Raw genomic sequence first — 27,398 nt, 5'->3', positions numbered from 1 at the left:
ACAAGAAGGAAATAACAGCACTGTCTCACTAATACATTGGTACATCATGGCCTGTATACATTACATTTGTCTATAATGCAGTGATGTAATGGATATGGTTATAGTACTACATTAAATTGCAGTTACTAATTAAACAATTATGTTGTTACTTGCACAACATACCGTTCTGTGATAAAGTATTTGCCCCCTTCCTGATTTTTTTTCTTCCTTTTAAGTATTTGCCACACTTCAGATCATGAAAGAATTGTAATATTTGACAAAGATAACCCAAACAAAATTCACTTTTTACATTATTGTTGTCCTGCTGCATAACCCAAATGAGCTTGAGCTTCAGGGCATGAACTGATGGCCAGACATTCTCCTTCAGGAGGTAATCCTGTGCTTACCGATACCAGTGGCACTGGGAAAAAAAAAAAAAAAAAAAAATCGCAGGATCCTCCTTTCTTAGAATGAGAACTGCACAAATACCACCAAACAGAAATGGGCAAGGAGAAAACAGGGAAAAGAGGACAAAGATGGGCAACAGTGGAGGCATGGAGGCCCTGACAGAAGCGATCCGGGAAATATTTCCAACCTTGAAGCAAACCGAAGACAGATACCGCAATTGTGTCTCCTTCAGGTTTAGCTGTGGAAGAATTTCATGGTTATGTGCTAACTTTGAAACCCCCCTAAATCCTCATAGTTATGAGAAGTTAGTTTTGCTTTATGGTTATTATTCACTGTACTTCTGTTTTTTAAAGTGTCTGTAAGACCTTCTAGATTAACCATAACTAAGTCTAGAATTTCTATGTTCACATGATCTAAATGTTATTCCAGAGTTCATAGTTCTTAAGATTAAAAATATACCAGCTCACTTTCATTTGTTCATTCCTAAACTGAACCTTCTCCATACATCCCCCAATCACAATCACATGCCTACACAGACATTACTGATTATGAAAAGGTACAACAAACTAAGTTGAATATATATTTAGGTAAGGATATTGTTAAGAGCATTTCCAAATACTTCTGTTCAGAGTTATAAAAACAGTTGTTGGCCAGAGGTCGTTGTAAATGGTTTGTGCATATTCTAATTGTACTTGCTATTTTTTTGCACCAGGCAAAACAATTTACATGAAAATTTGTAGTTTTTACTGCGAGTCAGCAATGCCAATAACAACATGCCACCAACAAGCTAACAAGAAAAACTGCACAATCACTGCATTAAAAAAAATTGGCGTAGCTTTCCGGTCTGAACATTGAAGCCACTGCAGACACAATTAAAACTTCCATTTTTCCCCACTAGAGTCAAATCCACTGGTTTAAAGGAAGTTATTGGCTCTTACTTTTTTTTGTTTGGTCATTGGTCATTTATGGTAAATTCTGGTCCTTACGGGAGTCAAAAAGCAGTCGTCTGTAGTTAAGAAAATAATGCAGTTTAAAAATGATCTCAGCTTCAGGCTTCAAAAGAGACTCTGCCAACCTTGCTTAGTTTTTAAGTTGTGATTCCTTGGCTCTCTCTTATTCTTCTGTCTATTCTTTTCTCTGTTGGATTCTTTTGGCCTTCTCAATTTTGGTTACCAGCTTTGCTTGTGTGTCTCCTGTAGTATTACCTCCTGTGTTTATCATCCCACCTCTTCAGTTTCTTAATTGTTCCCACCTGTCTCTTGTTTCCAGTCACTCTGACAAAGACAGAGGCTGAGACGATGCTAACAGATTTTCTCTGCAGTTTTTCATCAGCTGAGCTTCTCTAGATTTCCAACTGCCCAGTGGTCTAAAGGTAAATTCACGGACGTGCTTTCATTTTGTTTTAACCTTTCCTTTCCAACCTTTGTGATGTTTTGCCATCACACAGGCTCAGGGTTTTTACTTGTCCTTACAGCGGAGGCATTTCTGTGGCAAAGGGAAAACTTCTGAAATGCACAGCTGCCATTTCAATTTTCTTTTTCTTTGTGAGAAATAAGAACAAACAATTTATATTTCCCTTTCCGCCCACCAGAAACCAAGGTTTAGTTTGGGCCCAAAGGTTTCTGCAACGACTTTTTAAATTGCATTCTGCTTTGTGCAAATAGTTATTTATACCAAGCAGAGAATGAGAAATAGAAAATGCATCACTTGAGTATCTACTTTTCCATGTTTCAGCAGAAATGTAACCTCTTCTCCACTGGGGAACTTTTTTTTTTCTTGCAACAGACGTTTATCTTTTTCACACGAGTGACTTCATTAAGACATTAAACAGCTCTGTAAGCACAAAATTCCCTCTCCATAACAGCAGGTTGTTGATGGCACTCTGTACACCCTGACATCATTGTAAAGAGGCTGACAGTGATTAACATGTTGCAGGACAGGCAGGTGTCTATGGTGCCACTTCTTCTTCGGTTTTGACACATTTCTGGCATCTCTTCCATACCTTTGATCTGAATAAGTACTCAGTTTGTGGCCCTCGTGTCAGCTGTCTTGTTGACAAGCTCTCTTGGGGAACACAACACAGAAAAACAGCAGCAGTGCTGATACTATTGGACCAGAGATCCCAGCAGATAATATCTAATGCTTTTATTCCACATCCTTCAGGTTAGTTGACAATGACTTCAACTTCAAATCCTTTCAAGGCTAGTTACAAATATCATAATGAAATACTGTTAAATTCTCCCTCAAAAGTGTGCACTTAACATGATGCCATATATTTGTTATTATTTATTATGATTCCACATCACAGTCTGTTTCAATTATGCCTCATAACTACTAATAATAACAACATTTTTAAATTTAGAATAAAAGATTGTTCAAAAGAAGTTGAAGAATCAACTTCTGGTGTGAAATCCTAACAAAGTTGGCTAATGTAAAGTACCAGGATCAAACTATGTGGAAATCGAGCAACATTGTTCTCAAGCACACAAAATATGGCCTTTGGAGATGGAGCCATGTCTGTGGACAATCTCAGCCTGACCTGCAACATCCTAAAGGGTAAAAGCCTATAATGTCGATGTTAAGCTCAGGTGTGAACAACCACACAGTTAAGATCAAGACATGGAAGGTCAATAAAGGCAGGAACTAACTCATTTGACTGGACCATGAACTCCTAGAAGAAGTAAACTTCTTAACGGTGGGGTGACAGACAAGCAAGATGGGGCAGACTGTTCTGAAGATATTTGAGATGAAATCAGAGCCTCTGTAGCTCCAAGGAGATCCGCCAACGCAACAAGTTGCTCAATTCAAGCATCAGGGCTCAAGAGTTGGGAGTTCGCCTTGTAATCGGAAGATTGCCGGTTCGAGCCCCGGCTTGGACTGTCTCGGTCGCTGTGTCCTTGGGCAAGACACTTCACCTGCTGCCTACTGGTGGTGGTCAGAGGGCCCGGTGGCGCCAGTGTCCGGCAGCCTCGCCTCTGTCAGTGCGCCCCAGGGTGGCTGTGGCTACAACGTAGCTTGCCATCACCAGTGTGTGAATGGGTGGATGCCTGGATGTGTAAACCGCTTTGGGGTTCTTGGGGACTAGTAAAGCGCTATACAAATACAGGCCATTTACCATCAAATCATTGCTGCTGTATGGAGCGGAGAAATGGAGAACAAAAAGCCAACATGTGGAAAGTTCTGACTTTTATGATCTAGTGCCTAAACCAAATTCTCTCGATCTCATGGCCAGAAAAAAAGTCAACTTATGGCGGCAGACAGAGCACCAGCACAGGGAAGGCTCGGCCACACCCTGAGAAAACTGGCATCAGATGGATGTAGCCGACAAGGCGAAATAAGAAGGAAGGTCTGTGAAAACATTTAGCTGCTCGACATCGTCGTAGACATCAGAGTGACAGGACTGAGATGGGAACAGGTAGTAAAGAGGCTGCAGCCAGGCAGGCCTAAGCTTCAGGAAGAGGAAAGAGCCCAAGGTGTCTCACTATTTCAATGGCTGTAGAGATGCAGCTGAGTTTTCTGTTCATCTTTTACTGAGTAGCTTTTAGATGCATAGTTATCACCAACGAGGACGATACAAGATCAGATCTTAAACTAAACCGTATTTGAACAGGCTGTAATGTGTATATTAATCTACGGTAAATTATTACCAACTACGATATCAGTGGATGTGTAAGCTGAATTGTTCAAGTAATTTCCCTCTCTGAGACATTATGCAGTATATACAGCTTGAAAGAGTGACTACACACCTTAAAAGACAAAAGAAGCAGGACAGAGATGAAAAAAGAACAGAGGCTGAGGCAGCTTGTAGATGATACATGCCCCAGTAAGCAGTGAAGCCCTGACAGCTTTCACAGCTTTGAGAAAACATTATCCAAGAGGGCCTGTGAGAAGAAATGTGCCAGGACCTGAAGACCATCCACACATTACACTGCTGTCAGCTGAGGGCCAGCTGCGCTGACAAGACAAGTCCACATGAGCAGGAAAAGAAGCTGACATGCATAGTAACACAGTTTAGTATGTTTGCAGTGTATTTTGTAAGAGGAAAGACAGAACTGCATCTGATATTTTTTCTAAATGGAGACAGTTTTTCCCCCTCATATTTACAAGAGAATAAATTACTTTTCTATTTAGCACACAGATGATGTACTGCTGCATGTGTGGAGGATTTAATACCAAATATCAAATATTTTCCTAAAGCTCTTTCAAGGACATCTGCAGCAGTGTTTTTTTTTGCCACCAGGAGTCAGATTTGTTACTTAAATGCAATTTAGTAATACTACGCTGTTAAAGTAACCTCAATTACAAGCAAAACACTTAGAATGTTACTTCTTCTTTCAATGATTGAAAACAAGGATTTGCTGTTGTAGTTGGTCGAGTCTCTGGAAATCACAAAACTGGACTCAGAAACAGATAATTTAAGAGTTAAGATTTATAAACATTAGTTATTAGATTTAGATTAGATGATCTGCAAGATTAGAGCTAGCAGTGGACCAGAGGCCAGTTCTACAAAGCAGGATTTTGGGCCCAGTGAGATAACTTGTTCATGCTTTTCTGTGATCGCTAACAACACTGCTTTATTCACATAAACATGCTTATAGCTAGATTGATAACTTTCTGGGACCACTTGGTCTGACCGATTACTTTAAGGCAAGTGAGACCAGATAAGAACGTTCTTCGTAGCTCAGGCCCCACAGCAGGTTCTAGTGAGGTTGGTGTTGCTGGCTGGTGGCAGATAAAGATTAACAATAACATGAGCAACACGCTTATCATGGTTAGTGGAAAAGGACCCGAGGAACTGCACCAAGGCCCAGTATGAGATAAAGAAGGCTTATTTGCAAAGCTCCTCTAGAAAACCTAAGAATTAGAAAGATGAAACTATAAATTAGCATAACAGTTCCCACTTTAATAGAAGTTTTATTAAGTAAACTAGATGAAAATAATAAATCCCATAACTAATTTTCATAGAATATTTGTTAAAACTATAAAAATAAATAAAAGTTTGTGAATGAAGTGAATAAATGATTAGTTTTATAGTTTACTCTAAGCATTTTATATCTGTCTTCATAGCCACAGCACTTACATGGGTCTGAAGCAAACACCAGACTTCACTGACCATTATTATGACTATCTGTGCACTTAGATCTACATCCAAGCCACTGTCTGCATTTTCCACTTCTCATTGGCTTTTGGAGAATTATAAAATCCAGAGAAATCTATATAAAACCACAGGAGTTTAAGGTAAGCTCAATCAGTATTATAGTCTCTACTTTTCTTTTGGTTTGTCTCAGTACTCATAGCAACTTGAGAATCACAAAGCCCACTCAGCTTCAAATACCTTACACAGGTAACATCTGTCTGTCACTATCATGGTACACATCTGGAAGCCAGGCGTGGTGTGTTAGGAATTCCCCATCCTGCTCACCGGCACTGGGGAATAACGTGCTTTGTTTGATGCTGAACCAAATACTTCATCTCCCATCATAGCCTTGATGGATCTGCTACCAATAGCTGTCTAGTTAGTGACCTGCCTACTGAACTCTGTTAATGTGTCATGAAATGTCACAGAGGTTGCCTCTGCAGAATCGGAGCCTTTTCAAAGGCCTTCTGAAGAGATAAGCATACCCTGCCAGGCTGACTCTGGAATACAAATGCCCTTTTTAGCATAGGGAGGTGAAAGGATAAAGATAACACAGAGTAAATGTGTCAGAGAGTGGAGCTGGGAGGAATGTGGCCCTTATGGGAAACCCAGCTAAGGAAAGACGGGCTGCTGGAGATAGCTATGTATGCATGGATGTGGACAGACAAACAAAGAGAAATACAGGGACGAGAAAAGAGTCAGCATTTTGTTAAATAGAATATTTTAGGTAGTGTTGTGTGCAGTTTTAATGGAAAAAAACCAATGCATTTTTCTTACCTTTAAAGTGGAGTTTGCATGTTTTCCCTGAGTCTGCATGGATTCTCTTATCCAGCTTTGTCTCGGTTCAAAAACATACATGTTAGGTTAACTGTGGATTTTAAATTGGACATAGGTGTGGTCTGTATTAGTGCAATGATAGACTGGTGACCTGCCCTGTGTGTGTGTGTGTGTGTGTGTGTGTGTGTGTGTGTATAATATATATATATCTCTGAGTCAAAGTCTTCTAGTCAAAGTCTTTTGATGACTTGGCCTTTGGGGGGATTTTAAGGGTTTCCATTGTATTCTCAGGGTGTTCTTTATCAGCTGCCATCCAGGCAATGAAGCATGTGGTTCAGTCCAATGAGGCTACAACATAAAACAAAATTGTGACCTTGCAGTGTTGATATGCACTCCATGTCAACATTGTAAGGTGTGATGGAAAAATAAACTCATTTAATAATAAAACAATATATTGGACAACAAGCAAAATATACTGAATGCAGTGACTACAAAATAAACTAAAGTGAAAATAACTAATGGTGAGGTGTGGATCTTACGATGTGTGACTTGCCATCACAACCCACATGTCCTTTGGCAATATTGGGCGAGAGACAACAGTTTTGTTCAAACTACGAAGTCTACATAAGGAGTATGGAGAGGTGGTGGTGGCACAACTTGTTGACACATCAAGTAGGGACCTTTTGCATTTTACCCTTTATTTTGCATTTTTTTTTTTTTTTTTTTAGCTTTCTGATTTTTCTTTTTCAGTCACTTTTCACTTTTGACTGGTTGGTGTTGGTGGTTTGGGTTAAACAACATGCTATAACCCACGTTCCATCACCACAAGAAACCTTTTTGGGTCGGAAGATTGATCCTCACCAGTGGCTCTTACAGAATAACATTTATTGGATGGGTTTTCAGTGGTCTGTGGACTAGTCTGACTATGAACTGTTGTCTTGTGCTGCTGTGTGCTCATCTCTGAGCACACAGCAGACAGATCAGCAGTTTGTAAAATACTCAGACCAGCCTGTCTGCCAGGTTCAGAATTACTTAAATCATCTTTCTACCTCATTCTGATGATTAGTTTGACCTTCAGCAGGTCATCTTACCATGTTTGCATGCCTAAATTCACTGAGTTGCTGCTATGTGATTGGCTCACCCAGCCAAGTATTTCAATTCAGGTGTTCAAATCATTTCCATGTCCACAAGTGTATAAATTCAAGCACCTAGGCATGCAGACTGCTGCTACAAACATCTGTGAAAGAATGGGTTGCTCTCACGGGATGCTTGGACGCATTTGCTTTGACAACGACCACACACATCAGAAGGTACTAAATTGTAATGGAAAACCAGTCGATCAGAGTTGAGTTGTTGCAAGTCGATCCAACTAGGATGTTAATGCTTTAACATACCAAAAACATTTTGGACAATTTCATGTTCCCATGTCACTATTGTCTCAGTGGCTTAAACACACCTACTAACTGTGTCCAAGCACAGTTTGGAGATGGCAACTTCCTGTTCCAACAGGACTGTGCAGCAGTGCACACAGCAAAATCCACAAAAGATGGATGAGCGAGTTTAGTGTGGAAGAACTTGACTGGCCTGCACGGAGTTCTGACCTCAGCGTGTTCTGTGGGGCCTTCTCTTCCAACATCAGTGTCTGACCTCACAAATATGTTTCTGGAAGAATGATCTAAAAATCCCATAAACACTCTTCTAAACCTTGTGAAAAGTCAGATGAGTTGAAGCTGTTACAGCTGCAAAGGGTGGATCAACATCATATTAAACACTATGGATTAAGAATGGGATGTCACTCATGTTCATATACATTTATAAAGCATAAGAATAAATACTTTTGGCAATAGTTTATGTCTTTAGGTGGTATAAAATTGCCACTTTGTCTGCAGGTATTCTACTGTAGGTATTCCTGGCATTGCTGAGAAGTAGTTTTACATTACTTCCTATAAAAATAAGACAGGGCACATTAAACATTTCACCTGACATAAAGATGTCAAAAAAATTACTTTAACAAACACGATACCAAAATAAACCACAAGCTTTTATTTCTATTCATGGAGCCATGTCATTAGAAACAACGAGGTAAAAGGAGAGTGACAGTGTAAGGAGAGGAACTGACAAAAGAGGGGCTTAGAGTCACTGCCTGGGGTGAAACTATCAGTCAACTCTTCAGAAGTTTAACTCCAACCACCACTGTGATCCCGAGTGCAGGTTTCTCAGATTTCCTGTCTCATATGTTCACTCACCAATCCTATGATGCATATTAAATCACCGGGTGAATAATGAAGCCAATCTCCCATAAATTAGAGAGACATGCTGAATTCCCCGCAGGTTCAATCACCATGAATATTAAAGCAAACTCACAAGGTTACAGGGGAAAATGGAAACAGGGAGGATAGGTGAAGAAGTACGAAGAATGAAGGACAAAGAGACAGCAGATAAAGAGGACGGCTCCTGGCTAGAGGGGAAAGCTGTCTTTATAAAGTAATGTCAGCGATGACCGTGTCATCATTTTGTGTACATCTGAAAGCAGGGTCAGATATGGGGGCAATTAAATTTCCACTGCTGCATGCCATGAAATTAGGAGAAAATAGAGTGTAAGCTGCTGAACGGACAGTTATGACATTCTCACTTTACATTCTCAGACTACATGCGCTGTTTGCCCCCTTAATATAATTGAACTTACTGAACTAACTGAACACTGATATAAGCCAATGAGCCAATAGTGACGTGGCCTCACCGATGAGAAGCTCTATTCTTAGTAGCAGAGTCATCATCATTGGTTTTATGTTCTAATTGTACAATGGTCTGTATGCTCTAACAACCCCTCCCGAACACAGGTATCTGTAAATGGGAACACCTGAAAGCATACAGAGCAAACACAAGCCTGTACAAGGACAGTCTCTGTGGAATTTAGACATTTCTCCCTTTCGAACTGTAAGAATCTTCATGTTGGTGAAGGACAGAAACATTCTCATATAAAAAAAATGAAAAATATAAAGCAATAATATAACTTTTAATATATTTGAGATGAAAACAAACATAAAAGCCATCATAACCTCCCCATTTTGCATTTTAAAGCATCTACATCAGCATTTTGGCTGATGCTGCCATATATTAGTTTGTAGCCAGATGGATGTTAACATACTTGGATGACAGGTAGGAGTTTTCAGTCATTTGCTAATGGTAGCAAGCATGCAAGCAAGCTGCATCTGTAGTCACAGAATCATAGACAAACTAATCATAGAGGTTAAAACCGTTTTTGGTAGCAGATTGTAAACATCCATTTTATTGTTGCAAAGTTTAACATCTAAGGATTGTCAACCTCAAGTGGTCGCAAGAGGAACTTACATGCTGGCTTCATTTTTGAGCCCTGGAGGTTGCAGGTTGACTTTTATAAACAAGACATATTGAACATAAAAGCTCAGTTACAGAGTTAAGACACTTAAAGACATGTAATCCAATTCCAATATATTATACTAATTCCATTGTATTTTAAGGATAAAAATGTTAACTAAATTCTTCTGGGGTAAATATTCAGTGCAAGCATCAAAAATTCAAAAGAGCCACAAAAGGAGACTTGCATGTCAAGATTTTCTTTTATTGCATATGGAAAGAGAAAATTTACCATCACTGATTGTTTCTGTGGCTGGTTTTCATTCTGTATAAATATTTTATCAAATGTATTTTCAGATTCTAAAATTACCACCTCCTTCTCTCTGTCCCTGTGTTAGAATCAGGACACATTTCAAGTAATTCAGTGCCATTTGACTCATTATAACTGCATCAAACAGCAAGTTAAAGTAGCAAAATAGGTCTTAATTTCTGCAAAAATTGCAGCTATTTCTCAGAGGGTAAAATCTTCCCCCAGTGGCACAAAAAAAACAAGTCGAAACCTTGCATTATGTCTGATGCCAGGCTCTTATGTGCAGTGAAAAATTACACCTTCACAAAGGGAGACGTGAACAGGCGGAAGTGGACTGGCACTAAATGAGTGGAGAGATCGGGGGGGATTTTGGAGTAGCGGAGGGAAGCATATAGCAGATTACTGATCGGAATAAGGCATTCATGTTTTCAAATAGGTACTTCTCCCTGCTTCACTGAAGTTTCCAATTTTAGCTGTCGGTTCAGTTCAGAGGATGTCATCTGAAGTGTGTAAATAAGATTCACAGGGATGGAAGTGGAGCTTTGTTAGTGTGTGTTTCTGTGTGGTGGTCTCTGTCCCAAGCAGCAGGCTATGACAGGAGTTATTTTCAGTTAAACTACCTCCATGCTAGCTTTTCCACAAAGTTAAATGAAACTTACATGTTCACGGTGCATACAATGCTAATGTACAGTGCTAATTCAGTGACCCCCCCCACCCCCCAAAAATGTCTAAAAATGTATCATTATGGAGACATAACTTCACAAACTGTGCATCTATGGTTTAGGATGTTTGAGCTTGTCAAGTCATTCCTGTCACTTTTCATTTCTTCCATTTGCAGTTTGCTGCTCATGATAAATGTATCCGTTTAGTCTCACCTGTGCTGCATTAGCCACTTCCTGTTCCAGCCAAGGTTGTGGCACAACACAAAGAAACATGTCTTCTAGTCAGTGGTAGATTACATGCTAATAGAAAAAAAAGCACACATTTCCTGAAATGACTGTTACAATAATCCATTCATACTATCTAGTGACACTGAATACTATGTTAGATAGTATATTCAATTCAATTCACAGCAGCAGACACCTCAAGGTAAAAATCCTACAATAACAAAGTGAAACCCCAAAAATCAAACAACCCTCCTTTGAGTAAGCACTTGGCGACAGTGGGAAGTAAAAGCTCTCTTTTAACAGGAAGAAACCTCCGGCAGAACCCTGCTCAGGAAAGGACGGACATCTGCTGCAACCAGTTAGAGGTACTGCAAGCAAGATGGGACAAAAAACCCCAAAACAAGCTGTGGAAGAGAGCCAGAGCTGAGTAATAACTAATGATTAAATGCAGAGTCTTGTGTAAACACACAGTAAGAAACGTGAGTGATGAAGAAACAGAGTATTATCAGATTTTATGGGGCAAAAACTCTTTATTAGTGCTGCTGAGTATTTGTGAAATTCGTAATTCCATAAGCAACAACATCTACAAGGAACAGAAGGAAACATTTGTAAATCAAGCACTCAAGTTTAAGCCTTCATTTCAATCAGGATATGCAATTTATGAATCTAAAAAGCTTTCCTTTGATTAAATCTGTTGTCTGTCACATCTTCATATGCAAAGAGGAATCTGGTTAATTCCAAAGGCTTGGAGTTTGGCTGGGTTGCTCATATAGAAGTCCAGGCAGTATCTATCCATAGGGTAATTAATATTGCTGTCTGGGTAATTGCAACTGCAACACTTAGTCTTAAAAAAAATCGTTACTAAATAATTTTGAGGAATATGTATTTTTTTTCTTGGGAATTTGTACTTATATGATTTCAGAAAAGCAGAATATTTTTCTGGTAATGTCCCTGAACCCCATGTTTTTCTTTTATTTAAACATTTAATTGCCCTATTACACCATGAAAGTGGTCTCCTTTTGGATCAATTACTTGCGAGACTTTCACAGTGTTTTGCTTTCCTGCTTCGCTCGAATCAAATGTCAAACTTCGAGTTCAAGTTCTGTCTCCCTAATGCTACGACACAGACAACAGAACAGTCAGGGGTTTACTCTGTAATTGTTACCTTTGTTGGAAGAAAAAAACATCATAACTGGCATCCCAAGCGATATATGTTGCTTGTACACTGCTGTATGTGAATGTAACATTACAACGAAAGAAAAAAAGACGAGTCACTTGCTGACTTTTGCTTCTCTCTTGTGATGTATAATCGGATAATGGGACGGCTGCGTGCTCTCTCCTCCATCTGGCATTCCCATATCCTCACGTCTTAATGCCCCCATCTCTCTCCTCTCTCTGTTCACACTTAGCCAACTCACAGCTGGGCTCCGAGTGAGGAATTCTCACTTTTTGTGGCTGGACACTTTTATACATGCATGACAGGATAGACTAATGTTTACAGGATGACTCAAGTTTGAACACCACATTATCTGCAACCATTCAAGTAGAATGCCAAAAGTTTGAAATACAGACTAATATATGCAACACGGGTCCAGTTCTTTTAGTGGTTCCACGTGTGTGTGAAAGAGAACACAGGAGTCTATGCAGTCCTGTGAAAAACTAAGTACACCCAGTGATTCAGTCTCTCACTTTATTGAGTTTTGGCCCATTCTTCTTTACATTTCCTCAGCCTGTTGAGGTTTGCAGGCATTGTTTATGCACAAGCTTTCTTAAGGTCCTGCTACATCATTTCAGTCCTTTTGAGGTCTGGACTTTGACTGGGCTATTACAACATCTTGATTTTTTTTTTTTTTCTTTTTTCAGCCACTAAGTGAAAACGACAAGAAAGATTGACTACAACTGGCAGTTTCTCTTTGCCAGCATAAAAAGGATTTGTTTGACATTGGTTAGGATGTTCAGGAACAATCCAGGGACCACCAAGGCTCAAGCCTGACATGAAACTACCAGGACACGCAGATTGATCTAGTTGGCCACAAAGACAAAAGGTACATTTAGAGGAGAAAAGGTGAGGCTTTAAAACCTAAGAACACTTTACCAACTGCAAGTATGGTGGTGGTAACATCATCCTCTGGGGCTGTTTTGCTGCCAGTGGTATGGGTACCACTTTGATTTCAGTCCAGTTCAATTTCATTTATATGGCGTCAAATCAGAAAAACAGTTGCCTCAAGACGTTTTATACTGTAAGGCATATATGACCCCGCAATAATGCAGAGAAACTCCCAGCAATCACATGACCACCTATAAACAAGCACTTTGGTGACAGTAATAATGGTCAAATATTGAGGCAAATATTATGCCAGAAGACTGTTGATGGCTACCAAAAGCATCTGGTTGAGGTGAAACTTACTAAAGGATTATTAGGGATAATTGTGCACATATTAGATGACTTTGATATTTGCTGGGTCTGTAAATGGATGTTTTACAACTTACTGAATACAACATATTTATTTTGTAAATCGTGTTGCCTGTTGGTAAGAAGATAAAGCAGGGTCTGATTTAGTGGGGCCCAAGTTGTGTTTAAAAGAAATGCTACCACATGAGTGTCACCTGTAGCAGTCTCTTGTTCTGTAGAGAGAATTAATGAAACTATTTTCATCACAGGTCTGTTCATTTGATCTCAATTGGATCACAAAAGGGAGTCCGTTATTTTGAATTCCATATCTCCAGTTCACTCGTTACCAGAAGGATTTTTAAACAGGTTTCCCCATACCTGTGCGCTTTAATGAGGCATTAATGGCTTCACGGGTGTCTGCGTCACGACTTTGTGCCGATTCTGGGGAGAACAAGTCCTCTGGTTTCTCTGAGTTTGATGCTCATCCCAATTCCATTTCCAAAACACAGTGTGTGCACTTTCCACTTCTAAGTGAGAAAAAATGAAATCTATTAACTGTAATCCCAACAATTTTAATGAGATTCTTCTTCTCTTCAGTGCTCTAAAGGGAATCCAAGAATTGATGGCTGTTGAAGGGACAATGTCTGATTCTTTTAATTGGTGTTCATGTTTCCAGCTCTAAAATAACAAAGAATATGACCTGCTTGAGTTGAGACACTCGACTTTGGAGAAATCAGAGTAAAAAACCTCAATGTTGCACACAGATCTCCTGAGCGCTGTGTTGCCATCACTTAATTATTAAACTCAAAATGCTTGCGATAAGGCCGGGGTTTAATTCCTAAGATCCTTGTGAAAAACCTCCTTCACTCCTGGAAGAATTGCACGGCTCTATTTTCTGTCTTAAATGAAAATCAAATCAAATAAAATAGGGTTGCCCAATTTTCAGGCTATTGTTCTTGTAATTACAGGTTTTAATTTAATATAATGTGAAATCTCTAGCTGCGTGCCCCTCGCTACAATGGAGTAATCCATCCACCCACCAGCTCATTCAAGGCTTTGACAGAAAGCAGCAGTTCTCGGCCCACCAGCCTGTGGAGAATCGATTAGCTCTGGCTGGGGAGGAAAAAAGAAGATCACACTGACAAATTTGCAAAAGGCAACTCCACATAGCCACAGGAACACACTCAGTTGCTATGGCATAGTGTTAGTGATGCAGACCAGCTCTCGGGAATGTGAGACACCTGTTTGCAGACACCAAAATTTAACAGCACCTGTGATCTTTTTGACTTCGGCCACGAGCTGATAAATCTGCTGCATGTCCCCACTGTCCCCACGGGCAAAAATAATCAGCCCTCATAGCTTTTAAAAATTATTTAAATATTCCAAAAACAGACTTGTTACTGCATTAGGGTACACTTTGCTTGCACTGCATTGGGCCCCTTTAGGCTTTTGCCATGTGATTGGCTGACAATACATTAGCAGTAAAAACAGTCTAGCAGGTGTACCTAATGAATGTAGTTCTATGTCAAAGAAGGTGCTTTGAATTTGTGCACAGTAAACTGCATAAGTTGGGTAAACTTAAATTTACTTAAAAATGGGCTTACTTAAATCTTTTAAGTTCATGTGACATTTTCTTTTTTTTCTACTTATTTTTAATTCACTTGGACAAACTTGCTGATTAAGTTTGTATATTTAAAAAAACAAGTATAACTGTACTTGTTTCAGGAAAGCTGTGGGTTTACAAAATATTGGATTGTATTTCTGTTGAACTGTGCACACAGCTGAAGCTACGACACCATCAGTGAGGATGTCTGCTGTGTTAGCTCAGACAGTTTCTAACTTTAAAATGGACGTGATGTTTACATTAAGTGCCAAATAAAATGACATTAACTTTAAAATAAAATTAAAAAAGCAGTTCCTTCAGACTTCATCCAAAACTGAGTTAATTCCCCAAGACTTATTTGGTTTCCATAGTTAACTTAAGTCATTCATTTTGATACTGTTAAGGCAAAATTAGTTGGTGGTGCTGATGTTATAGGTCATTTGTAACAGAATTATGATAAATAGCATTACCTGCTGTGTGCTACACACCATCCCAGAAGTGTGTGCTTTAGTGTTAGTGAGTGAAATTAATCTGTTACTTCGCACCAGCCTGCATTGTTACGAATGCATCCTCTTGTCCTGCCATGGTTCTGGGGTTTTGTGTGCTTTAGGCTTTGGGTTTTGGTTACTGTTAGGTTTTGTGTGCTTTTGGTTTCTTTCTTTTCTTTATTATTCGTCTCCTCTGTTTTCCCTTCTCTGGACACTGGAAATGTGGTTTCAGTGTTTTTGAGCTCTGCCATCTTACTGAAGTTTTACGTGTGGGAGTAAACTTGCAGACAGTTATCTTCAGAGGTCCACTTCATTTGGAAAAACCAAAATCAGAGATTTGTTCTGTCTGTATGTTACAGTCTCACAAAGAGAGATCAGTGTATTTCGAGGATAGATGAAGAATAGGACTGTTTTTTTTTTTGTTTTTGTTTTTTTGTTGTTTTTTTTAAAAGTGTGAGACAAGTTAAAGTAAAAGGATTAAAAGAAGGTGAAACCTGCTAGCACATCAGCTGCTGGTAGAATAGATTAGCTCTTAGAGCATTATTAGTATTCCTAATCCTGCTGCAGCTGCTTGTTAATTGATCATGCATCATGCTGCTTCCAGTGTTTATGCTCCTCTACCTTGGGGTCTGTTATAACTGGTTGGAACTCTTTACAATTAGCGTGTCTGCTTTAGGTGGGTATTTCAAGTATTCAGTGACCTCCTGGTGACCTCCAGCCTCTACAGCCAAAAGATCCCGGTGAGAGGATCTAATGAGAATTTGTTTCAAATTGGTCATATACTGTAGCAGACAATATGGTAAACTACAATTTCAAACAGGTTCACTGTAGCTTTAGCCTTCACAAACCCGCTCATTCATTTGAGTCGCTAAGGCTGATGAAATGGAGCTGATGCAAAGAGCTCTGCCAAAATAACAAAGGGTTGTCTATGAAAGAATAGAACTTGGCTCAGTTTTTGTCAGAATGCAATATCATCTGCCGAGTCTCTGCAGGAGTCAGTCAAATAAATGAGCACACATGCCTGATGTAAACTAGTTCCTCAGCATTAAAAGTGCTTTGTGGTGTTCTGACAAGGCTTAAAATTCATGGATCTGCTACTCAAACTGGGCTTTCTGGATTGTATTTAATATTTTTTTGTTATTGTCATTAATATTTAAAAATTCCCTTTCATACTGATGTGTTAGAAGCTTCTGTCTTGTATCATCTCATCTCATCATTCTAACTATTTATAGTTAGACTGGCAGACGATCATATTAACCATGGCCGGGGTATCATATAATAAGGTCACTGTACAGTTCGCATAATTAATCCCCGAAGTGCCAGTCCCTGCTCTTCAAGCATTTTATTTGCAAGGTGCAGCCAATCAGAAAATAGTTCTCTTAAAGGGACAGTTCCTCTTAACTTTAAGTAGGAGGAACCCTCGAAGCTGTTTCCTGAGCTGTTTCCTGTCATATTTCAGGCCTGCTTATAGAAGGAAATGACAAATGGGTATGCACCAGAAGTAAGGGAGGTAAGGGAGGTCTCTGCCTATGCAGGAAAAAAAAAGCCTCATAAATAGGGAGGCTGTCAAATGATGTCTTTATGGGGGAAAGAGTTAAGAGGGAGAAGGTAGAATGACTTGTTTCAGGGAACTGATGAAATGAGACTTACTACAATATAAGGGCTCATGCAGCGCTGCTCAAATAAAAGTTGAGCTGACTTTTAAAATACCCACCTTCACATTCCTAAACGTGTTAAAAGGTAGACTCTGATCTGCAACATTTCCCTATTGTCCACAGTTGGTGTCCTGCCAGTGACAACACCAGCAGAGCACGTTTTCCAGTGGTCTCACTGCGTCTGTTTTACTGCAAGACTACCATTGAAAATATTGTTGGATGCGCAGTAATGGTGTTGGCAATGTGACTGCTCACCTGGCTGAGCAGGCGACCCATATAGAGAAGGCTATAGTTCTTCTGCAGGGGTTGGTCCAAGAGCATTTCCTGCACATCACTTATTCCCTTTCACTTTCCTATGCAATAAAGGTAAAAGTTACGACGTCAAGTCAAGATGACAAGATGATTAAATCTATCCTCCGGCACTAACAAAGGTTTTAAACAACAAACAGGACATATAATGTTTTAGTGAACTGCCTCTGCACTCTTGTTTTTCTGAAAGTATGATGAGCTAGTTATTATCGGTTCCTGCTGCAGTGTACAGCCATCACTGCTTCATTATGATGCAGAACAAAATGAGATAATTTTCAGGGATGCTCTGGGGTTAAAAGGAGGGTCTTTTTGTATGATTTCTGGGTAAAGCTTGTAATCATTCATAATGGAAGATAATGGTACCCTCGTATCCGTGTTCAGAAGTGCTGCCAGCAAAATGCAGCAACTGGGCAGTAAGTTTTAAAAGTTCTTAATTGCCCCCCACGAGATTTGTGCCACAGCCTGTTAACAGCAGCGATGGGGCCAAATCGATTGGCCGCATGTTGCTGTTTTTAATCAAAAGCCTGCAAGTGTTAGCTAACGTCTCACTCCACACAACACTGTAACAGTTTCAAAACCTCTGCAAAATATTTTTCTAATTTTAAATATGATTTAAAGGAGATATGTCTTTTTTTCAGGCAACAAACTGAGGCCAGCAGTAACATTTCCAGACCTCCTTTTTAGAATCTATCAAGGATCTTTATCTGTAACGTGGCAGGGAGATGGAGGTGGATGGTAAATTTATACAGTGTTTAATTTATTGATCTGAGTCAGCTTGACGTTTGTGTTTCCATATTAACGTCGCAACTCTCTCAGAAGGCATTTAATTTGGTGTTATCAGAATCACTAACAGGAACACAGCTGTGCTGTCTCATCAGCTATGCTGAGGGGAAAAGAAGGAAAGCGAGTCGGGACCCTAACAAATCAGCTGCAAATGACAAGACTGATTTGATTTTTCATTTTGGCATTGGAGAGGAGCACATTTTCAGGCTGAAAATGGAAATGGGCACATTAATTCATTAGCATGAAATATAACTTTAGGTGGAATTCAGAGTTGTTATCATTGCTCTGGGGAGAGGCAGCAATGTGCGGGCCCTGCCGCTTAGATGAAAACCTCTGCCAAGGTTGTGCAAATTGAGTAAAAGCGCACCCTGACTGACACACAGGATAGATGGCTGCTGAGGTTGGCAGTTTGCCACTGAAGTCATACCCTACAGTCCTCTATCCACTGCTTTTAAATATAGAAGACCATATGTCCAGAGCAAATGGAAAACGAGAGGACTAGTGCCAGTAACAGTAATGAGACGTGCGACAAACAGGCCTGAGATTTAGTTCTGACATTTGATTATCCAAATGCCTTTTTATTGTATTTTGTTTTATTTATTTTGTTTGTTGTGATCCTTGAAATGCATTCATTGTGTCACTGATTATGACGACTTCTCGGGTGTCTGTCATCCGAGACGCAATGTCTGTTTAATATGTTATAAAACTGAAAGCTCAAGAGTCTACAGCCAAGCTAGCAGCTCTGTGAAGCTCAATGTGATCAAAAGGCATTGATAGTATACTGACATTTAGCAAATATGCTTTTTTTTCTATGTTTATGTTCTGTTTTTTCTATATTTAGTATATTAAATGTATAATTAGTGCTAAATGGACCACTTCTGAGGCTGATAGCAGGTAATAAGAGACCTGGGACACAGATTTGCTGTAAAAGGACTAAAACCCTTGTGATTCGATTAACATTGTGTAGTAAGGCTGTAGTAATTGTTCTAAGTGGGTGGACTTAGTTGATAAGGAGCCGAGGATACACCATTTACACTGGGTCTGAGAAGGAGACTTTTAGGACCACATCACAGACAAGAGACTGACAACAGGACAGATGAGGGGAGGGCAAAGACACAAGTTTTGCACTATTATTACCAAATTATCATAAATATGGCTAAATATACAAATATATATTTGCATAAGGTAAAATGTTCAGGTTCTGCATCTCAGCCTATTTCTCAAAGGGAATGATACATCGTATGATAACAAACAGGGTTGTTTTTTTTTAGTTTTTCACACTTATTTCAGATATGAAAACTTATTTAAGCTTGCTCATCTTTTTTTTGATACACATCAGTCTTTGTCTTTTTTAAATAATCTATCAACACAATGTCTGCAATTATAACCATTTCCAACCAAAATTGTTTTAATGTGTTTTACTTTGAAAACAAACCAGAAGATCCATTAAAAGATATTTCTGTCAGTTTGGTTCAAAATAAAAGGTCGAGGCTGGCGTGCTAAAAAATGTTTGAGGCACTTTGTTTTTGCACTTATACAAGTTTCTGTCTATCTTTGCAAGGACCAACAGTAGTTACCCATCATGCTCAGATTAAATTTTTCATTTTCTTATAGTCCCGGGTTGGTTTACCAAGTATTGGAGTTTTTTTGGATTGCCAGTGTTATTAATTCAAATATTTTTTGTGTTTCTTTACCTAGTGTTTTTATTTTTTCATGCATTTTGTCTCCTTTAATGTATTTAGTCCTGCTGATCCTAATACCTTTAAAATTGAGTTCTCCCTCTGTGGTTGATCCTCTTGCATGAATCCGCCTGTGTTTAGTTCATTCTTGTATCTTTGTTTTCAGTTATCTCCCTTCCTGCTTATTTTGAGAGTTAATATTTCTTGTACTTTGTTTTTAGTTTTGTTTCCCTTGGCTTGTCTTCTATGACTTATTTCACCTGTTTTTCATTCTACTCATGTTTGTCTTCACTTCCCTGATTGCCCTTCTCAGTATAGTGGCTCATACTGTATACTTTCCAGTGTTCCCCTAACATTACCTTTGAACTACTGCCAGCAGTCTCATAATAAATTGTTCAGTTTAAGCTCATTGTCTGAGTCTGCGTTTGGGTCCTCGTCTCCGCAACGGATTTGATGGAGATGAGAATGTAAAATGAAAAGAAAAAGCCTCTTCAGTGATATTCTGGGACTCATTAGCATGTTTCTGTGATTGCCAAGAAAAGCTTCCCATGCTGCTGATTCTGCTAGCTTCTGTTTCGTTTTGAACTCATCATCAAGCTTCGGTTCATGAATTTTGGGACCACCAAAAAAACCTTTTAAAATTTTGGCTTCACTTTTCTTGAGACCAGACCGTGGTTTCGGCTTAAACGCACGGGACACAGACACTCCCGCTCAGTAGTCACTCTGCTCCCTTCCTCGACTGTCACTGAAACATAAGAAGAGTCACAATCAGTCACTCGTTCCAAACACCTGTTCAGCCCCGCCTCCGCGCCAGTGGTGGTATGACAGAATATATGTGTGTCAATGAGAGAGGCAAGTGTAACACTGAAGATGCAAGGAGCATAGACAGTGAAGGTGCATGAAGTCAAAATACCTGGGGTTAAACATCCAAAGAAACAGACAGTGCAGAAGAGAGGACAAGAAGAGGGTACAGGCAGGATGGATGGGTGGAGACGAGTGTCAGGGATGATTTGTGGTGATGACCTGCTATGATGCATGGTTTGGAAATGGTGGTACCCGACTAAAAGACAACAGGCCGAGTTGGAAGTTGCAGAATCGAAGTTGCTAAGATTTTCATTGGTGGTGACCAGGATGGAGGAGATTAGAGATTATTGTATCTGATGACAGCTTGGGCTGAGCAGTTTAGATGATAAAGTTAGAGAGGAGTTAAAAAGCTAAAGTTAGAGGATTGCAGAAAAGATTCATGGATGTAGTGTAGGAGCACATGCAGAGGGCTGGTGTGACACATGAGTACATTTGGTGAAATGAGCTTAAAAAAAGAGATCTGACGGACTCTAAAAGGCAAGAAAATTAAAAAAGATTTTCAGGCGGATGCAGCACTCTTGAAATTACTAAGATATTAGGGCATGATCATCAGGTGTTTTGTTCCAAGAAGTCAACAGGGTCACAAGAAAAAAGATGCAAAATAGCTGCTGAAGATTTGAGAAGAATCAAACGTGACGCTCCCAGGAACCCATTATCCTCAAACGTTGTCTTACCCTGAGTCCCCAGAAGTGCAAGCGCTCAGAGACATGTCCGAGGTAAAGAATACTGAAATGCGAACACCACGGATGTGTCATGACTAGGCCAACAAATATCTGAAGACATATTTTTTTTTTGTAGCAACTTTATTTTCTTTCTCTGAAACCAGTTGAGAGTTTCCTTGGCTGTGTGCTTGGGATCATTGTCTTGCTGAAAAGTCCACTCTTGTTTCATCTTCACCATCCGGGTAGATGGCAGAATTTATTTATTTATTTTTATCAAGAATGTCGTGATACATTTTTCCAGTCATCCTTCCCTCCTTTATATGAAGCGTGCCAGTGTTATATAATGAAAAACAGCACGATCCCACCTTCAAACTGACCTGTTGGTCTGGTGTTTTTCAGGTCATATGCAGTACCTTTTGACCTCCAAATATAGTGTGTATGAGGACATCAAAAGAGTTCAGTTTTGGTCTCATCCGACCAGTAGAGCGTGCATAGAGGCCATGTCGGTTGAGTGCATTGCGTGTTTTCTTTGAAACAATTGTACCTGTTGATTCCAGGTCTTTCTGTAGCTCTCTACAAGTGGTCCTTGGATTGTCCATCATTTGGGACTGAACCAACTGAAATCAGTTTACACCAAATGCCAGAAATGCTTTCTAATTACTGATAGATCTTAAGTGGTGCAATGACTTTCTATGTCTTTTTTGCACCTGTTCATATCTTCGATACTGTTTACCTGACATTTCTCATTATTATGCATAACTCAATTTATGGACATCTATGGTCTGACCTTTTTGCAGTTGTGGATTTGATGGGTTTTTACCCACATCTGGTAAGAATTTGATGTCAATGGCACTTTTAGAAATATATTTACTTAGAAAATTGGTGACATGTTCAATTCTTGTTTTACCCAGTGTAAGTCCTACACTACGACAACTGACTGAAACCAACAAAATGACCATTACGTGGTCTATGTTGTGGACACATCTTCCTGTAAGTGGCACAAAAATGTTTTTTGATAGGTGCGACAATCGTACTGTTAAAGTATGGAAGAAATAATCCATAAAAAGACAAAAATGAATTTAATTTAATTTTAGTTTTATATTGTGAATCATCTCTATAGATATTTCAGATTTAGGTATTTGTTGTAAGATCCTGTAAGGTCCTGCTCTCCCAAAGTAGGTAAGGCCAGGATTAAGGTTAGGGCTAGCACACATGACGTTGGCAGGTTAAATACTCAGCTTGACTTTAATAACATTTTATATTGACCAAGAGCACTGTGATTGTTTAAAAACAAAATTAGTCCAAGTCCTTAATAACTTCCCTAAAAAGTGTTCACAGACTGTAGTTGATACGTTAGTTTCTATTGTTGCTAGGCAACTGGTTTGTTTACATCTGATTGCAGATTGCGCCTTTTTGGTGTTGGGTGACTTCTGCTTTTCTGTTAAACACAACTAACTCTTTGCAGGGCATCTTTGGGGGAAAATCAGCTCTCATGGAAGCAACTTGTGGCCAAGGCGCTCCAGGTAAGCTGTAACTTTGCTGTAGCACAGTGTTTGTTGTATTCTGTGTAGATGACACACTGTTAAGCCTCTCTGTGGAGATCACCAACACAGAGCTTTCAAAATGTTAGTACTGGTGAACACTCATGAAGTCATTTTCACATTTGATTTATTGATTGCAGCACTTTGAATTTGTACAGATAAAAATGAAGACTAATTTTCACCCCGTATTCTTAAACATTTTTACTGAAAAAGCAAGAAAACAGCCAAACTGGAGTATCTGTACACATACACGTGTGTGTTTGTTTTAGCTGGGTTTCAGCCAACTGACTTAAGTCTTGTTTAGAAGAAATTCTTGAAAAACTTAACCTTTACAATCAGCATTTGTTACTGGATTTTAGTATGAAATAAAAATATGAACCTGGTGATGCTTTTAAAAAAAATAACAACAAAAAAACAAAAGTAAACCAAACTTTCTATCATTTACCTGAGGAGATATATTGATCATATTTCTGTGCTATTGCTCCACAGCTTCATTGAAAAAATATTTGCTATGTCAAATGCCAACAGCTTGGGCTGACCTGCCTTCATATCGCGGACCTCCGGCACCTGGCAGTATTGGGGTCTATACAAAGAGGACTGGAAGGGAAACCCTGCGTTATAGGGGCTACATTTATCCATCTGCTTCAACAGAAATGCCCTTGACAGAATTTCAGCACCCATTCACATGTGGGTGTAAGAGAAAATTGACCAAGTACAAAAAGCTGCTGAAGGAGTTAAAGGATAAAGAAGCTGAGGCCGAAGAAGTGACAAAGTTGATCTCAGAGATTCGAAAGAACAGAGAAATGCTTGGCCATGCGACTACGTCGTCTGAATTAAAACACTCGATCCAAGAAGACAACGCAGCCACCAGTGGAAGAGAAATCGAATCAGAACCTACGGGTTCATTAATTCAGCATGTGGAGTCTGACAACGCTGATCCACTTCAAGAAATTCTCGATGCATCTCTTGACTTGTTTGACGAATTTAAAATAAGCTACAATGAGTGGCCATTTTAGCATGCCGTAGGAGCCGGAGTGTCTTTGGACTTTCAAATAAAATATTTGAAATCTTGCATAAATAATGTGAGCAGCAGTAAATGTTTTTTGTTTTTTTTTAAGTTTTATCTATCTTGGGTGAGCTCTACACACACACACAGTTACTTTATTTAACTTTAAAGTTTATCTAACCTTATTTTACATGTAGCCATCACTTTGGTGATGGTTAAATTGATGTTTTGCAAAAATAAAAATAAAATGTTTGGTAAAATACGAGAAATAATACACACACAGAGATAATAGTTTTCGATACATAACACTAAAAACTCTACCAGCCCCTCCGAGGCTGTGAAAATTATGAGACAGGCCTACTTTACTTCATTTAAAAATTCACAGAAACTAACTGAAATGCTTGCTTATTTAGGACTTTCAATATCACACACATTATAGTGGATCACCTGCCCACTTCTCAGCCTCTCTCCTTAGCCATCACACCAACTCCAATGGAGAGAAACTTGGGGTTAGGGTCGCTGAAGGATACTTTGTGGTTCGATCCCGTTCTCAATGCGAAAGCTTCCAGTTAATGGATGGCCTACTCTACCTCCTGAGCTACAGCCACATCGTATATAGTAATGCACTTTGCAATTTGATGAATGTAGTAACGCGGTTTGACCAGTACACCAACATTCCTGCAAAATCCAGCATAGTTATGGGGGGCGTACTAATAACAGGTCTTGGGTTCGAATACATCATCTGTCTGGGGGCCTTGCAGTGTGGAGTTTTCCAGGTCTACATCAATAATTAGTGAACAGGTATGCTCAATGACACAAACAGAGCCATGATGACAGTGTGTGGAGTAGCCCCTTTCATGATAATATAAGGCAAACAAGTTTGACCCATATCGAAATTTTGTTTGTAAGGATGCAGAAGAGATTTGAGAAGCTGCTGGGCGACGCCCAAAGTAAACGACGTCAGTGTGTTCTGTCTTCCTCCCCTCATCCCCAAGTTATAGCGGCAGATGGTTGCCCCTCCCTGAGCCTGGGTCTGCCAAAGTTTCTTCCTGTTAAAAGGGAGTTTTCTCTTCCCACTCTTGCAAATGCTTGCTCACAGTGGGCCATTTGATGGTTGGGGTTTTTGTCTGTGTTACTGTGGGGTCTTTGTTGGTATTTGGCACTATATAAGAAAAATTAAAATGATGATCAGAGATCAAATATGACTAAGTCAAACTTAGCACTACTGCTGAAGAAAATTAATGCTAATCATGAAACAAGAATACACAAATTAGTTAAAAAAGTCCAGTGTTTCTTTGCCGTTTCTTTGCCATTAAAGGATTGTTTCTCTATCAGTTTCCTGTGTTTGTGTCCTCCTTCCAGTGGATTCGTATATTTATTTGCCAAACTAGCCAAGTTATTTTGCACTGGTATTGTGTATTTTTTTTCTTTTTGTTCATTGTCAAAGGAGCTTGCAAAGAAAAGCGTCTGGACTTCTTTAAGTTGCTTGAAGACGTTTCACCTCTCATCCGAGAAGCTTCTTCAGTTCTAAGGTCAAATGGCGGAGAGTCCCAGATTTAGTCCCAGATTCCCAGAATCAACACAACTAATTTGTGTATTCTTGTTTCATGATTAGCATTAATTTTCATTCATTGCTTTTAAAGGAAAAAAGGATTTTATGTTATTTTCTCAGCAGCCTAAGTAAAGACCGTGAAGTTGACCCCTCTTTTCTGCGTGGTCATTTTAAAGAGGAGTTCAGATTGAATGTCGATTCTAGCAAGACGCTGAAGGTGGACGACGTTACAATTTTTTTTATATTAAAAAGGCACTCATTGTTTTAGACATTTCCCCAGTGAGAGCTTCAATGTTATTTTTATTTATTTTTCATTTGATGGAGGGAGTCTTGCGGTCTCTGGCTGCCATGGTCACTGTGTTGCTTCTTCAAGCTGGATCAGGCAGTGAAAAATGTGTCTGTTCCCGTTCCAAGGTGAAGGATAATAACTTACTAAGTGGAAAACTGGATTAGAGGCGTTCACATTTGCTTAGTCATGCCGCCCTCCCTGAACACGTGCGCGCACACACACACACACACAGTCAAATGTGCTGTACACACAAACAATTATCTTGTGCTCCTTACAAAGTCAGCCCCATGACCCCGCTCCTAACAGACAGACACACTTTTTTCCAACCACTACATGCACACACACTGAATCAATCTGCCTGCAGTCCGCATGATTTATTCCACTCTAATTGCCTAACTCCAGTATTAATAAGTTTCCTTACTTGTGCTACAGCCTTTGAAGGGTAATTGTGTAATTCCTTGTCAATTTTTTTTTTCTGCAAAGATTTTTTTTTTTTAAATAAATTACTTTATAATCCAACAGAAAAACACAAATGTCATTTGACAAGAAGAGATTAGGCCTCTGACTCTTGACATGTTTCCCCAGCTGTCAAGAATCTGACAATAAATACATTTAAATCTATGCAAGCCAGCACTGTTATGTAAAGTCTTGGCAGTCGATTGGTATGAGTGGCTGCGTACTGTTTCGATGCCCTGCAGAGTTCTGCTAATGAGGTGCATTGACATCAGAGTGCAGAATTACCACTTGCGCATTTATTTGGTGCTTGTTTACCCCATAACAAACAAATCCTGTTCATCCACTCCCTGCTCGTAAAACTGAATTTTAAAAAGGTTTTAAACTTTAGTACAGATCTACAAGATTCCATTTGACAAGCCTGAATTATGGTGACAAAATCATACACAAGATGTTTTTCCATTTGATGAAATGTATATTTAAAACAAACAGAAGACGACTGAATCTTGGGTTGAAATCTAAGAAGTTTGTTCATCTTTGTGCGAATATTCGATGGAGAAAGTGATTGAAATGCAAAAACATTAAGTATTTATCAAAGAAGGCTTGTTTAACTCTTTTAATGGAGTTAAACAAAGGCTTGCTTGAAGATTTCTCTCGATATAGTAGTCATATTTATTGAAACGATGGGACATCCTGAAACAACATTACACTATCTTGGGTCTGACTATTTTTTTTTTTTTAAACTAAATTGTGTTTTGTGTTTAAGTTTTGTTTATTGATCTTCATGTTATCTTGAGTATTTCTGAGTCTTTAGTTTGTGTTACTTAATTTGTCCCATCAGTATTTTCTGTCTTATCTTCTTGTGTGAGCTCTCCTATGTTGAGGTCATCCGTGTGTCTGCCTTTCCCCATTTTTTTGATTACTGTCACCTGAGTCTTGTTACCCTGATGTGTTCACTTCTCCCAAATGCCCTCATTTGTATGAAAAGTGCTATCTTCTTTTCAGTGTCTGATAACCTACCCTCATGTGTTTTGCCAATGTGAATGTTTCTGATTTAAAATAAATGAAAAGCATTGGGAGATTCAGCTTGCTAAGATGGGACAAAAACTGGGACCCATGTGAAAAATCAATTATTCACACAACCACTAGAGGTGCAGCATAATGATGGTGTTAGCCTGCAATCAACATGAAAACCAAAGTGGCAAAAAACTGCAGTTTCTTTAGGAGCCACTTGCAGCAACCTCATAAAGAAACTAAAGAAAATCAGTCCCATTGGTCCATTTTAACA

General features: G+C 39.2%; 1 long non-coding RNA gene across 1 annotated transcript; it reads left to right on the top strand.

The window, feature by feature from the left end:
• Positions 1-1,653: 1,653 nt before the first annotated feature.
• On the top strand, positions 1,654-23,896 carry LOC146379576 (uncharacterized). The gene is made up of 4 exons (XR_014801498.1): positions 1,654-1,759; positions 22,181-22,259; positions 22,735-22,792; positions 23,300-23,896. It is a non-coding gene; the product is annotated as an uncharacterized LOC146379576 (long non-coding RNA).
• The last annotated feature ends 3,502 nt before the right edge of the window (positions 23,897-27,398 follow it).

Source organism: Perissodus microlepis, chromosome 10, assembly GCF_051167445.1.
Source record: "Perissodus microlepis isolate ML-2025 ecotype Zambia chromosome 10, ASM5116744v1, whole genome shotgun sequence".
Lineage (NCBI taxonomy): Eukaryota > Metazoa > Chordata > Actinopteri > Cichliformes > Cichlidae > Perissodus > Perissodus microlepis.
Note: the sequence above shows the minus strand (reverse complement) of the source record. Positions and strands in the feature narration are given on the sequence as shown.